The sequence below is a fragment of the Triticum dicoccoides genome, chromosome 7B, assembly GCF_002162155.2.
Source record: "Triticum dicoccoides isolate Atlit2015 ecotype Zavitan chromosome 7B, WEW_v2.0, whole genome shotgun sequence".
NCBI lineage: Eukaryota > Viridiplantae > Streptophyta > Magnoliopsida > Poales > Poaceae > Triticum > Triticum dicoccoides.
Window position 1 is genome coordinate 556,792,408 of NC_041393.1, and position 15,748 is coordinate 556,808,155.

A 15,748-nucleotide genomic window follows, 5' to 3' on the forward strand; every position below is an offset into this window, starting at 1 on the left:
GATAAATTTATTACAGTAGGAATTTTAGTTCATAATTTTTGGAGTTAGGGAAGTATGATGACTCTTGCATTCTTTACAGACTGTACTGTTTTGGCAGATTGCTGTTATGGTTGCATTGTTTGCATATGTTCGCTTGCTTAATGATTCTATTTGGTGATAGGAGTATTAAATATGCAGAGGCATTTAGTATTCAATGTTGAATAATAATTTTAGTGATTTGTTACAGTAGAAAATGATAAGGTTTTGCATTGGTTTATACTAACCTATCTCACGAGTTCTTGTTGAATTTGTTGTGAATGAAGCTTTTGATAAAAAGAGAAACCATGATATGAGAAGAATTAAGGAGACACAAAAGCTCAAGCTTGGAGATGACCAAGGCACCCCAAGATAATATTTCAAGAAGTCCCAAGCATCTAAGCTTGGGGATGCCCCGGTAGGCATCCCACCTTTCTTCTTCAACAACTATCGGTTAGTATCGGTTGAGCCTAAGTTTTTGCTTCTTCACATGAGTTGTGCTATCCTTGCATTGTCATTTTCTTTAGCTTTGCTTGCTGTTTGAATAAAGTATCAAGATCTGAAATTATTAAATGAGAGAGAGTCTTCGCATAGTTGCATAATTATTTAGCTACTCATTGACCTTTACTTATATCTTTTGGAGTAGTTTGTCATTTGCTCTACTGCTTCACTTATACCTTCTAGAGCATGGTGGTAGTTTTATTTTGAAGAAATAGATGATCTCTCATGCTTCACTTAGATAATTTTGAGAGTCGTTAATAGCATGGTAATTTGCTTAATGTTAATATACTTGGTATTCAAGATGTGTGAAACTTTCTTTTGAGTGAATTGAATACTAAGATAAGTTTGATGCTTGATAATTGTTTTGAGATATGGAGGTGATAATATCAAAGTCATGCTAGTTGAGTAATTATGAATTTGAGAAATGCTTGTGTTGAAGTTTGCAAGTCCCGTAGCATGCACGTATGGTTAAAGTTGTGTAACAAATTTGAAACATGAAGTGTACCTGGCTTGTGCATCCTTTTGAGTGGCGGTCGGGGACGAGCGATGGTCTTTTCCTACCAATCTATCCCCCTAGGAGCATGCGCGTAGTACTTGATTTTTGATGACTTCTAAATTTTTGCAATAAGTATATGAGTTCTTTTGACTAATGTTGAGTCCATGGATTATACGCACTCTCACCTTTCCTCCTTTGCTAGCCTCTTCGGTACCGTGCATTGCCCTTTCTCACCTTGAGAGTTGGTGCAAACTACGCCGGTGCATCCAAACCCCGTGATACGATACGCTCTATCACACATAATCCTCCTTATATCTTCCTCAAAACAACCACCATACCTACCTATAATGGCATTTCCATAGCCATTCCGAGATATATTGCCATGCAACTTCCACCATCATCATCATGACATACATCACTTTTGTCATATTGCCATTGCATGATCATGTAGTTGACATCGTATTTGTGGCAAAGCCACCATGCATTATTTTCCATACATGTCACTCTTGATTCATTGCACCATCCCGGTACACCGCCGGAGGCATTCATATAGAGTCATATCTTGTTCTAGTTTCGAGTTGTAATTCATATGTTGTAATCAATAGAAGTGTGATGATCATCATTATTAGAGCATTGCCCAAATAAAAAAAGAGAAAGGCCAAAAAAAGGTGCAATGCTACTATCTCTTTTTCCACACTTGTGCTTCAAAGTAGCACCTTGTTCTTTATGTAGTGAGTCTCATATATTTTGCTTCAAAGTAGCACCTTGTTCCTCATGTAGTGAGTCTCATAAGTTGTCTTTTTATACTAGTGGGAATTTTTCATTTTAGAACTTGGCTGTATATTCATACGATGGGCTTCCTCAAATGCCCTAGGTCTTCGTGAGCAAGCGAGTTGGATGCACACCCACTAGTTTCTTTTGTCGAGCATTCATAGCTCTAGTGCATCCGTTGCATGGCAATCCCTACTCACTCACATCGATATCTATTGATGGGCATCTCCATAGCCCGTTGATACGCCTAGTTGATGTGAGACTTTCTCCTCTTTTTTGTCTTCTCCGCACAATCCCCATCATCATATTCTATTCCACCCATAGTGCTATATCCATGGCTCACGCTCATGTATTGCATGAAGGTTGAAAAAGTTTGAGATTATTTAAGTACAAAACAATTGCTTGGCTTGTCATCGGGGGTATAGAAGTTGGGAACATCTTTGTGTGACGAAAAAGGTATAGAAGTTGGGAACTATATGATTTTGTAGGGATGAACTTTCTTTTGCCATGTTATTTTGAGAAGACATGATTGCTTTGATTAGTATGCTTGAAGTATTATTATTTTTGTGTCAATATGAACTTTTCTCTTGAATCTTTTGGATCTGAATATTGATATCACAATTAAGAAGATTTATATTGAAATTATGCCACAGTATCACTCCGCATCAAAAACTCTTTTTTATCATTTACCTACTCGAGGACGAGCAGGAATTAAGCTTGGGGATGCTTGATACGTCTCCAACATATCTATAATTTTTGATTGCTCCATGCTACTTTATCTACTGTTTTAGGCAATATTGGGCTTTATTATCCACTTCTATATTATTTTTGGGACTAACCTATTAACCGGAGGCCCAGCCCAGATTTGTTGTTTTATGCCTATTTCAGTGTTTCGAGGAAAAGGAATATCAAACGGAGTCAAAATGGAACGAAATCAACTGGAGAAGTTATTTTTGGAAGGGAAGCAACCCGGGAGACTTGGAGTCCACGTCAAGAAAGAAACGAGGAAGGCACGAGGTAGGGGGCGTGCCCTCCACCCTCGTGGGGCCCTCGTGGCTCTCTTGACGTATTTCTTCCTCCTATATATACCAATATACCCAAAAACTTCCAGAACAGAAGATAGATCGGGAGTTCCGCCGCCACAAGCCTCTGTAGCCACCAAAAACCAATCGGGACCCTGTTCCGGCACCCTTCCGGAGGGGGATCCCATCACCGGTGGCCATTTTCATCATCCCGGCGCTATCCATGATGAGGAGGGAGTAGTTCACCCTCGGGGCTGAGGGTATGTACTAGTAGCTATGTGTTTGATCTCTCTCTCTCGTGTTCCTCAATGGCACAATCTTGATGTATCCCGAGCTTTGCTATTGTAGTTGGATCTTATGATGTTTCTCCCCCTCTACTCTCTTGTGATGAATTGAGTTTCCCCTTTGAAGTTATCTTATCGGATTGAGTCTTTTATGAGAACACTTGATGTATGTCTTGCCGTGATTATCTGTGGTGACAATGGGATATCATGTGCCACTTGATGTATGTTTTGGTGATCAACTTGCGGGTTTCGTGACACTTGGGAACCTATGCATAGGGTTTGGCACACGTTCTTGACTCTCCGGTAGAAACTTTGGGGCACTCTTTGAAGTACATTTATGTTGGTTGGATGAATCTGAGATTGTGTGATGCATATCGTATAATCATGCCCACGGATACTTGAGGTGACAATGGAGTATCTAGGTGACATTAGGGTTTTGGTTTATTTGTATCTTAAGGTGTTATTCTAGTATGAACTCTTTTATAGATTGATCCGAGAGAATAACTTTGAGGTGGTTTCGTACCCTACCATAATCTCTACGTTTGTTCTGTGCTATTAGTGGCTTTGGAGTGACTATTTGTTGCATGTTGAGGGCTTGTTATATGATCTATCTATGTTATTATTGTTGAGAGAACTTGCACTAGTGAAAGTATGAACCCTAGGCCTTGTTTCCTATCATTGCAATACCGTTTACACTCACTTTTACCACTTGTGACCTTGCTGTTTTTATAATTTCAGATTACAAAAACCCATATCTACTATCTATTTTGCACTTGTATCACCATCTCTTCGCCGAACTAGTGCACCTATACAATTTGCCATTGTATTGGGTCTGTTGGGGACACAAGAGACTCTTTGTTATTTGGTTGCAGGGTTGTTTGAGAGAGACCATCTTCATCCTACGCCTCCTACGGATTGATAAACCTTAGGTCATCCACTTGAGGGAAATTTGCTACTGTCCTACAAACCTTTGCACTTGCAGGCCCAATAATGTCTACAAGAAGAAGGTTGTGTGGTAGACATCATTGGGCTTTCCACACCCCATGCATTCCTAATGGAAACGTACTGTGAAGCACGCCTCCAAGTGGTGCCCGAGCGCCTCCCTCGTGATTTTGGCAAAGTCTGAGGCCCTCCAAAAGAGAGCTGTCGGTGTCAAAACCGGCGGATCTCGGGTAGGGGGTCCCGAACTGTGCATCTAGGCGGATGGTAACAGGAAACGAGGGACACGATGTTTTTACCCAGGTTCGGGCCCTCTCGATGGAGGTAAAACCCTACTCCTGCTTTATTGATATTGATGATATGGGTAGTACAAGAGTGGATCTACCACGAGATCAAGGAGGCTAAACCCTAGAAGCTAGCCTATGGTATGATTGTTGTTCGTCCTATGGACTAAAACCCTTCGGTTTATATAGGCACAGGAGAGGGTTAGGGTTACACAGAGTCAGTTACAATGGTAGGAGATCTACATATCCGTATCGCCAAGCTTGCCTTCCACGCCAAGGAAAGTCCCATCCGGACACGGGACGAAGTCTTCAATCTTGTATCTTCATAGTCTTGGAGTCCGGCCAATAATAGTTCGGCTATCCGGACACCCCCTAGTCCAGGACACCCTCATTAGCCCCTGAACCAGGCTTCAATGACGACGAGTCCGGCGCGCATATTTTCTTCGGCATTGAAAGGCGGGTTCCTCCTCCGAATACTTCATAGAAGATTGTGAACACCAGGATAGTGTCCGGCTTTGCAAAATAAATTCCACATACCACCGTAGAGAGAATAATATTTACACAAGTTCAATCTGCTAACGCAATTCATGGCGTGACGTCACACCACGGCCAAGCCTTTACTCGAATCGTTTTTGTCATACCACCTCAGTGTGTTTAGGGAAGCGGTTTCCTTGGCACGTCTTGTCGAAGCAGAGATCGTGGTCCCCTTATTCCGGGATTCCCATCAATACGGAGGTGGGTAACCCAACCGCACCATTGATTGCGGCGCTTGTGAGATAAGCGAGTTTTACCAGGCTGGTGGGGACGCATAGTTTCGTCCTCCCATATATAAGGGGATAAGGATCCACCTTTTTACCTACGCCTTCTTCCTCCTTCGCTTATCCATCTCCGCGCACTCGAACTCCAGCGCCCAAGTCTGCACATCTCACCTCAACCCTCTCCGACCATGTCCGGAGCGGGAGGCAAGTGGATGGCCTCCTCCATTACGGAGGGGCACATCAAGAAGCTGTGCAGGATATTTGTCCAGCAATATCGCGCACCGGCTCCCCGAGGAGGGGCAGCTCATCCCCACCCCCGGGCCGCATGAGAGGGTGGTATTCCTTCCCCATTTCCTCCGCGGACTGGGCTTCCCACTCCACCCCTTTGTCCGGGGGCTCATGTTCTACTATGGCCTGGATTTCCATGATCTGGCCCCGAATTTAATCCTCAACATCTCGGCGTTTATCATCGTGTGCGAGGCCTTCCTCTGCATCCAGCCCCACTTCGGCTTGTGGCTCAAGACCTTTAATGTCAAGCCAAAGGTTGTGAAGGGCAGCCAAGCGGAGTGCGGAGGCACCATGGTGGGCAAGATGCCCAACGTCACTTGGCTTGAGGGCGCCTTCGTGGAAACCATCAAAGGGTAGCAATCGGGGTGGTTCTACATCACCGAGCCGCGCGACCCTAAATGGGCAGCGGTCCCTGGATTCAGATTTGGCATCCCCATGTGGCTCACTTCCTGGAAAAGAGAAGGGCCTGCTGTGGGGCAGTTCGGAAGAGCTGACCGGACTTGAATCCTGTCTCCAAACCCTGGTGAACAAGAAGCTTAAGCTTGTCAACGTAATCCAGGTCATGCTCATCCGCCAGATCCTCCCCTGCCACCAGCGGGACTTCAATTTGTGAGAGTTTGATCCGGCACAGCACCGGACCTTGAGCGGGCTCTTCGACACTACATACGAAGAGGCCTGGAAGGTGCTGTTCAAGGGCACAGAGGCTCTCGCATCCGCTACCGAAGATCGCGGATTCAGCTCGCAGCGTCCGGCTGGCGAGGTAAGCCATGTTATCCTTTATGGGACACTTGCTTTTCATAGTTTGAATATATGTGGGATCTAAACTCCCAATACCTTTAACAGGCCTGGCAGGAGACATCCGGATAGGTTAACTATCTGGCTCCCCTTCCTGAAGACCCAGCGGACGCTCGTCTGACAGGGCTGCTGGTCCCGGCACCTTACGTGGTGCCAGAGAAGAAGGCCAAGAAGAAGGCCACGAGGAGTTCCCGGCGTCAGGTGTTATCGGATTCATCGTCTGATGACTCCGGGACAGACTCCTCCCACGAGGACGAGGAGGAGAAGAAAGAGGCCTCTCCCCCAGCGGGGGAGAGAAGAAAAGGAAGGCCTCCCCAACGAGGGAGGCCGAGGGGTCCAAGAAGGGAAGGACCCTTCCTCCGGACTGTTCCGCCAACGCCGGCAATGGCGACGAGGATTGGCCTTCAAGGGCCAAGCCCCTGGCGAGATCGTAAGTATCCGGACTCCCGAATAACTCATAACTTTTCTTTTTGTCGCATGGTGTCTTTCTAACGCCGCATAAAACCCTGTAGTCCGCCCAAGGACGATCTTCCCGCTTCGTCGAGCGGGTCCTTGGGTACGTTAGATGTGGATAGTACTTCACTTCCAACCGCCTCCTCCCCCCGTGACGACGCCGAGGTGGGATCCCGGAAAGGGACCCACCAGGAGGAGGAAGCCCCGGAGGTGCCGCAAGGCAACCTCCCGGACTTTGGACCGGACTCCACACCGGAACCTGCAGTGGTTCCGGAGTCCGGCGGGCGGCCCCTTCGTAAGAAGGGCAAGACTGTGACGCCGGCGGCCTCCGTCCAACCGGAGGCGCCGGATAACTTGCTGGAGGCACTTAACGGCGCTTCCATCGAAGAGGAGCAACGCACTGTCACGAGTGCGGTGATTCAGAAGGTTCAGCTTGCCAAGAGCGGGCTGACCAAAGCCTGCAGCAGCCTTCTAACAGGCTTTGAGGTAAGAATTTTAAGATATGTAAAATAGTACCGCATAGACAGTAGCCTCTGATGCTCGGTTTGGTGTTCGGAAAGAAAAGACGGACTGAGGATCTAAAAAGATTTACGCAGGAGTCTTAACAAAAATATGTCAATATGGGAATGTAGGCTGTGCTGCTGACCTCTGCCGCACTGACTGCGGAGGTCAATGCCTTGAAGCAGAGCTTCAAGCGGTCCGAGAGCGAGCTCGGCCGTGCCAAGAAGCAGCTCGAGGACAAGGAAGGTGAGTAACACCTTATTAAAGTTGTACCTTACAGAAAAGGATTTGGTTGCAAGAGGAATGACAAGGATAACATGGGTACTCCAGGGGCTAAGAATGAGGTGGCGACCCTCAAGGAGGCGGTGTCTGTGGCCGAACACAATGCGGTCGTGGAACATGCCAAGCAAGAGGAGCAGGAGGCGCGGGTGGCGGAGGTACGACAAGAGCTCCAGGCTCTCGTGGAAAAACACGAGAGTTTGGAGCGTGACTCGAAGACTCGGGAGTCCGAGCTTGCATCGGCTCTTGAGAGTGCCAAAGCCGCTAAGGCCGAAGCCCACAAGGCCATCCAGGAGATTGAGGCATTGAAGAAAATAGCGGCGGGGAAGGCATTCTTCATGCAAAGTAAGCATGTAAAAGTGAATTACCTGTTACTTACCCGAATTCGGATCTCTCCAGGAGCGTTCGCAGATCTGCCCCGTAGCGTGTCCGATGTTGCCGCTTTCTACAGAGCCGAGGAGGGGAGCTCGACGGAGAAGGTGTTCTGGTCTCAGTATGCTGAGGCCGGACATCCAGTGCCCCTTAGCGACCAGCTGAAGCAGCTGGTCGAGCTCCACAAGGTGGCCAAACAGGCCATGAAGGGCCTCATAGTTCGGCTGTGGCCCAAAGAGGCCATGCCTGGGAGCTACTTCGGCCTGGTGCGGCGGCTGGTGGATGCTTGTCCGTGGGTTGAAGTCATCGAGCGCTCCGCCTGCATTGAAGGTGCCCGTCGGGCCCTTGCCCGTGCTAAGGTGCACTGGGGCAAGATGGACGCTGAGAAGCTTGTGACGGACGCGCCACCGTCGGGCAAGGAGTATCGCACGCCCGAGATGTATTATAAGGGTGTCCTGAAGGGTGCCTGCATTATTTCGGGTGAGTGCTCAAACGATGTAATATTTGAGTAGACTCATATTTTGTTATCCTGTGCGCCGAAAACTTTGTGCATATGCGCTAAGCAACGCTTGTTAATTTAAAATATTACCTTCTGTGCGGCCGTTTATCAAATCTGAGAGATGGCAAGTCGTCGGCTTCAGCCCCCATGCCACGAGTGCTGGGGTGTTCGGGGTAAACTTGAGCGCTCTTGTTCCCATTTTTGGGTCCATCTAGGGAGGCGCCCAACACGATGAACGAGGCAACCGGACTTATAATGCTTGAACACTCTCACTTAGCCATAGAATTCTATAATTTTAAATTTCGGCGAAGCCCCTAGTGTTCAGAAGGCCGAATTTGGGGTGCTATCCACGCCTAGGCCGGACAAAGCCGGTTCCTCGCTCTAAGCGGCATAAGTCTTTAAGGACTCTAAAAAACCTCTCGAACAGCGACCGGCTCTCGCCCCATCATGACAGTCAGTTTTAGCTTTCTCCACTGAGGTTCTCGCCCATCTCAACTGGGGCACAATCGCAGTGGTTCTCCCAGTGCTACCTTAGCCGATATAACGGAACGTAAGGTACCAAAACATGGGAGCCGGGAAAACCCAACTATTGACCCAAGACATGATTCGGAGCCGATGCATATAATGCTATAAGTTCGGGGTGCCACACTTGTGGAAGTGTTTGGACTTATCACACCATAATGCGGGGAACTTAAGCCCCTGGTGTATTTAGCCGTACCAAAGTGTACAGATGCAACATGTCATAGATGAACATATGTATAAGAAAGGAATGCAGTGGTAGGCAAAAAGCGATGCATTGTTTATTTAAAAGGTACTGCCATGAATGCAGAATGATACAAATAGTGCGATAAGCAAGGGATGGAACTATTTAGCATGTCCCCCTCCAGGGGTAGGCTGCGAAATGGTGTATAAAACAGGTATAATGCTCGTAATGGAGACCACCTGGATACTCGGCGTGGCCTTTCTTCTTCCCTGGCTGTTGCATTGTGAGTTCGGCAGGTCTACTGCCGGACAGGGCCTCTGGTAAACGGAGTCTTGAGGATAAGAAAGAAAAGGAAAAAAAGGAAAGAAAAAGGATGACACACTTGGGAGCCCTTGGTGTGGTTGAGCCGCACTCTGGGCCTGCCGTGGTCGTGCCCCTCCCCCTATGCCCATGGTATCTCCAGAGCATAGTGATGTACGCGGAGTACTGGTTTTGCAATTTTGCAAGGGCTGGGGTTTGGGCCGCATTGCTACGCGTGCTCGGAATGTGCCAGGTGGTCTTGTTGTAGGTTACTCCGGGCGCGCTTGGCGGTGTCCGGTCGCTTAACGGTCGGACTCTAGAATTGCCTTAAGAGGCTGCTCTGCACTTCTGCTGCGAGAGCCGCTGTATTCTCCTCTGTTCGGAGAGAGAGTTCCGTGTTTCCGTTGACCGTGATGACTCCTCGAGGGCCTGGCATCTTGAGCTTGAGGTATGCGTAGTGCGGCGCCGCGTTGAATTTTGCAAACGCGGTTCGTCCGAGCAGTGCATGATAGCCGCTGCGGAACGGTACTATGTCGAATATTAACTCCTCGCTCCGGAAGTTATCCGGGGATCCGAAGACCACTTCCAGTGTCACTGAGCCTGTACAATTGGCCTCTACGCCTGGTATGACGCCTTTGAAGGTCGTCTTTGTGGGTTTAATCCTTGAGGGGTCTATGCCCATCTTGCGCACTGTATCCTGGTAAAGCAGGTTTAGGATGCTACCGCCGTCCATCAGGACTCTAGTGAGGTGAAACCCGACGATGATTGGGTCTAGAACCAACACGGCGTACCCACCATGGCGGATGCTGGTGGGGTGGTCCCTTCGATCAAAAGTTTCGGGCAGGAGGACCATGGATTGAACTTTGGGGCGACTGGCTCCATCGCATATACGTCCCTGAGTGCAGGCTTCCGCTCCCTTTTTGGTATGTGGGTTGCGTATATCATGTTCACCGTCCGCACTTGTGGGGGGAAACCCTTCTGTCCTCTATTGTTCGGCGGCCGGGTCTCTTCCTCGTCATCGCTATGCAGCCCCTTGTCATTGTTTTCGGCAATTAACTTGCCTGCCTGCTTGAATACCCAACAATCCCTGTTGGTGTTATTAGCTGGCTTTTCGGGGGTGCCGTGTATCTGGCACGAGCGGTCGAGTATTCTGTCCAAGTTGGACGGACCCGGAGTAGTTCTTTTGAATGGCTTTTTCCGCTGACCGGGTTTGGAGCCTCTGAATCCGGCGTTGACTGTTGTATCCTCGGTATTATCGCCGTTAATGTGGCGTTTGTGCTTGTAGCGACGTGACCTGCCATTATGGTCCTTGGTATCCGGACTGCCAGAATTTTTGTTGAGGTTGTTACTGCGGGCTAGCCAGCTGTCCTCTCCCGCGCAGAAGCGGGTCATGACTGATGTGAGGGCTGCCATGGATTACGGCTTTTCCTGTCCTAGGTGTCGGGCAAGCCACTCATCGCGGATGTTATGATTGAAGGCTGCAAGGGCCTCTGCATCCGGACAGTCGACGATTTGATTTTTCTTGGTTAAGAACCTTGTCCAGAATTGTCTGGCCGATTCGTCTGGCTGCTGAATTATGTGGCTTAGGTCATCAGCGTCTGGTGGTCGCACATATGTGCCCTGGAAGTTATCAAGGAATGCGGCTTCCAGGTCCTCCCAACACCCAATTGATTCTGCTGGCAAGCTGTTAAGCCAATGCCGAGCTGGTCGTTTAAGCTTGAGCGGGAGGTATTTGATGGCGTGAAGATCATCACCGCGGGCCATGTGGATATGAAGGAGATAGTCTTCGATCCAAACCGCCGGGTCTGTTGTGCCATCGTAGCATTCAATGTTGATGGGTTTGAACCCTTCGGGGATTTGATGATCCATTAATTCATTTGTGAAGCATAGTGGGTGTGCGGCGCCTCTATATTGGGCTATATCACGACATAGCTCAAGCGAGCTTTGTCTACTGTGTTTGGCCCGGCCGGAGTTGCTGTATCCGGCGCGACGGTCATCGTCGCGTATTGTGGGGCGCCCACGCGATCCGTAGATCGATCTTGATTGTCTTGCCTTATCCTCCAATATGTCTGGCAAGTCCGGCGCATTCCCCCGCGGCTTTGTGCTTTTCGAGCGATGCCGGGGTACGGCTTTAGTGGAAGGACTAGAGGCCTCTCTGTCGCGGCCATGAGGTGGCCGGTCTGCCGTATTGTGCGCCGGTGATGTGGGTTTATATGCTTCCTCCTCTAATCAGGGCAGCAACTTGCGTTTGGGGTAGCTTTTGGAGGGGCGTTCGAGTTCGTACTCTTCGGCCGCAAGGACTTCGGTCGATTTGTCGGCTAGCAAATCTTGGTCAGCTCTAAGCTGTTGCTCCTTTTTTTAGGCTACTTGCCATGGCCATAAGCCTGCATTTAAAACGCTCTTGTTCGACGGGATCCTCAGGCACGACGAATTCGTCGTCATCGAGGCTTGCCTCGTCTCCGGAGGGAGGTACGTAATTATCGTTCTCTACCTTCTTGTCTGCCGCTCTCTCATGAGGGCTGGCTTCTTCATCCTCCTACGCTGAATCTTGCTGGAGGGGGTTGTCTTCCGCACTGTCAGGGGTGTTATTGTCTCCGGTGCCGGAGTCTCCATTCTTGCTGTGGCGGGATTTAGAGCGGCGCCGCTGACGTCGGCGCTTAGGCTGTTTCTTGGAGGGATCTTCCTCCGTTGTTCCATCGCCATTCCCATCATTTGGGATGTCCACCGTGTAAATGTCGTATGACGAGGTGGCTTTCCAGTGCCCCGTAGGCGCTAGTTCTTGGTCGTCTCCGGCATCGTCGTCCATACCGTCGATGTCTTCGGAGTCAAAGTCGAGCATGTCGGTTAGGTCGTCGACAGTGGCTACAAAGTGGGTGGTGGGTGGGCTTTGAATTTCTTCGTCGTCCGCATCTGTAACACCCCACAAATTTAACCAGGTTTTAGTTATTAAAATTCTGCCAGGAGTTTTAAAATTTTGCATTCTGGATTTTTCTATGGATTTCAGAAACTCTTCTTTTATTGTTAAGGAGTTTTATCTTTTTCCTAGTGGAGCTTTCCAAAGTATATTGGACTTCTATGCTCTCCGTATAGCATTTTCTTAATCAGTAGAATTATTTATTAAATTACTTCACCCTGAACTTTATTCATTAAAATGAGTTGTTTTAAATTTTGGAGCTCTTTTTGAACTACAACCATTTGATATATTTATCTAAAAATCCAACAAAAATTTGGAGATGTCATGTGATGTCTCTAAATCACTTTTGTGCAATAATATATTTAATTCATTGCATATTTTGAGTGCTACACATGTTTTTCTCCTCTGGTCCAGTGAACAGTTTTGCACTACAACCCTTTTAAATATTTGTTTCTAGCTTCCACCAAAATTTTGGGATGTCAGTAGGAGCATATCATTCCATTATATGCAAAAATCCAGCGTTGTTCTTTGAATTTTTTTTGAGTAAAACAACCTCATCTTCATTCTGGTCCAACAGGATGGTTTGTACAACAACCATATTCTTGCTTACTCTTTGGCCCTAGATTCTTTTCCCTACTTGTAGTCCTCCATGCTAAACCCCTAAATCCAGGAGCATGCACCCATTGGATCATTTCTGCTTCATGAAATAATGCCATTCACCTCCTGTCTAGATTTGAAGTTCCGCAAAACTTGCACTAGCAAGCTTATGCTTTTCACCAACTAACCTCACCACCCTCCTGTGCATCCAAAGAGACACTGATCTGGAAGGATTGGTCACTCCAAGACCTACCTAGATGCCTCTGGCATTTTGTCAAACACCTTGAGTGCATAGCCAGATTTAGCATGATTTCAAGTCTACATTGTGAACTTGGTCTCCTGACCAAACCACCATGTCCCTTGTTACCCTTACTAAACCTAGACTAGCCCTAGTCCTTGCCAGCCTCAACCGCGTCCTCTAGGCCACCCTGGCATTTCATCGAGCATGTCCCGGGCATGCTCTGGACGCGCCCAGAGCGTGTGTATTGCAAGAGCCGTGCGCCCGAGCCGCCGCGTCACGCCCCGCACTCTCTCCAGCCCGTGACCGACCGCAGCCAGCACGCCGTGTCCCCTTGCGCGCCACATGCTCCCCCTCACCGCAACGCGCCAAGCAGACCCTCGCCGCGTCCCCGGCAAGCCAAGGACTAGCCGCCACGGCCGCCCGACAGCCCTACTCAGGTCGGCGCCGCCAAAGCCACCCCGGCTCACCACCTGCCCCTGGGAACAGCGCAAGCTTATCCCCTCGCTCGTCGGCTAGCTCCCGTCGTTGCCACGACGCCCTGACGATACAGGGAGGCGGTTCACCGTCGTCCTTATCGTCGGCCGCCTCGGGACCGACCTCCACCCCGTATATAAGGACCCCGGAGCTCAAACGAGACCTCGAGCAACCTCATATGATCCTCCTAGTGCTGCCTTGGCCAGCAGTCGAGAGAGGGAAGGCCTTCTTCCCCGAGTCCGGCCGGTTCGGTCGCCGCCAAGCCCCGGTCGATTCCATCGCCACCAGTGCCTCCCCCTCTCCACTCTCTCCACCAGGAACCCCCACATCCTCCCGTGAGCCTTTTCCCCTACTTGATTTTGATCGGGAGCCATCGCCGCCACAAAATCACTTCGCCACTGAAGCCTTCCTCCGCCGCGGAGCTCGCCGCCGGTGAATCCCTCCACCTCTGACAACACTGCAACCACTGGAAAGATCACCCTCGACCCGCGGATCCATCCCCGCCCTCATCTCCCCACAAGGACCCGCCGTTCGCCGGTGACGGTCGCCGGAATCCCGCCTCCGCTCGGGACAGAGGGAGAAGAAGGAAGACGGACTAGTCAAACCTGACTAGTGGGCCACCTAGGACCCCCTGTCAGTGACTCACGCGCCATCCATGCTGGATAAGTGGAGGCGTAAAGTCTCAAGTACGTTTTCTCTGTGCGAAAGCGTAAACCCGTTCGAAACGTTTTCTTTTCTGTTTTTATTTAAATAACAGATTTTTGACCAAACTTTGACCAACTGTAACTTTTTGAAAATAAGTCCAAATGAACTGATTCTTTTTCCTACCTCTCTCAAATAATGTCTAGTTTATTTTAAGATTTATTTGAAAAAATTTCAAAACAACTTTTTGTGCTATTTTGATTTTGTGTGTTAATTCAAATATATTCTTTAATAGGATTTTTGAAGATTTCAAGATGTTTTGGAATGCACCCTGTTTTCCCATGACCTAAAGGCAAGCATTCTGAACCCCGGCATAATATTTTTGTGTGTTCGATGACACATTTATAACATCACCTCACTTTGGAGAAGATTGTTATTTCATGTGATATGATCATATGCATGGGTGCATGTTAGTGATTTCCATGCTGTTGGAAATGAATACAATTGTGATGATAATCATCCTCATGTGCCTTGCATGCATACCGGAAGGAATCCGGGAAAACCTCTGCCTTGGGTAGGCATGAGTTTGTCGCCGGTCTCCGTTGGGACAGTTATGTCCGGTATGGCATGGTAAGGTATAATGAGCGGTGACTCTGTTGGTTGAGTTATACTTCGTTATTCTAATCATGCAGGGAAATACTTAAACCTCCTGAGTCGACTGTAGATCGAGTCTTGTGCCAGTAACCCCCATACTTGCTTCGTACTACCAATCGTCTCTACAACAAGTAGAGTACGGTTCAGTAATTTGTCAACCCCTTTCTAGCACACACCGTACACAGGGGCCGGGATGAGGGTACCAAGGCCATGGATTAAAGCCAGTCATCCGGTCAGGGGGCATGGGTGTTTCAGTTGTAGCCGAGGGGGTAGCTTCCCTAGTTTTGCGTGCGGTATAAATTTTGTGATCCCATGCTAATCGAGGTTGTAACCTCCCCACTTAGAGTTTTGCTTAACGAGTGTCATGGGTGATTCCAGACACCGGTGAGTTAAGCTGGTGTGTGCAAGTCAGGTGCGTTTTCATTTAAAAGACCGTAGACGGAATTAGTCCCGATGGACTAATGGAATCCGTTACTCGTGGGTAAAGAGTACACCCTCTGCAGAGATTAAACCTATTCGAATAGCCGTGTCCATGGTTAAGGATTACAGTTTGGGATGGGTCAAGTGTCGGTCTTAGAGTCGGTCTTCGGAGGTGAAACTGTTAAACCAGAACTGGAATTACTACTTGTGACTTGTGATAATTATGATTATTATTATTGTTGACTAACCCGTGATATTATTGTTAATATCGAGTATCTCTGGGATGGTTCTACCTCCGGGATATTCACTATGATTGTTTATTTTAAAGCCCTTTATGTGGTGTCGCTCAGACGCCTGGCTGTGACATTTCCTTTAAAGCCCTTTATGTGGTGTCGCTCAGACGCCCGACTGTGGCATTTCTTTTAAAGCCCTTTATGTGATGTCACTCAGAAGCCCGATTGTGGCATTTCTTTTAAAGCCCTTTATGTGGTGTCGCTCAAACGCCCAACTGTGGCATTTCGTTTAAAGCCCTTTATGTGGTGTCGC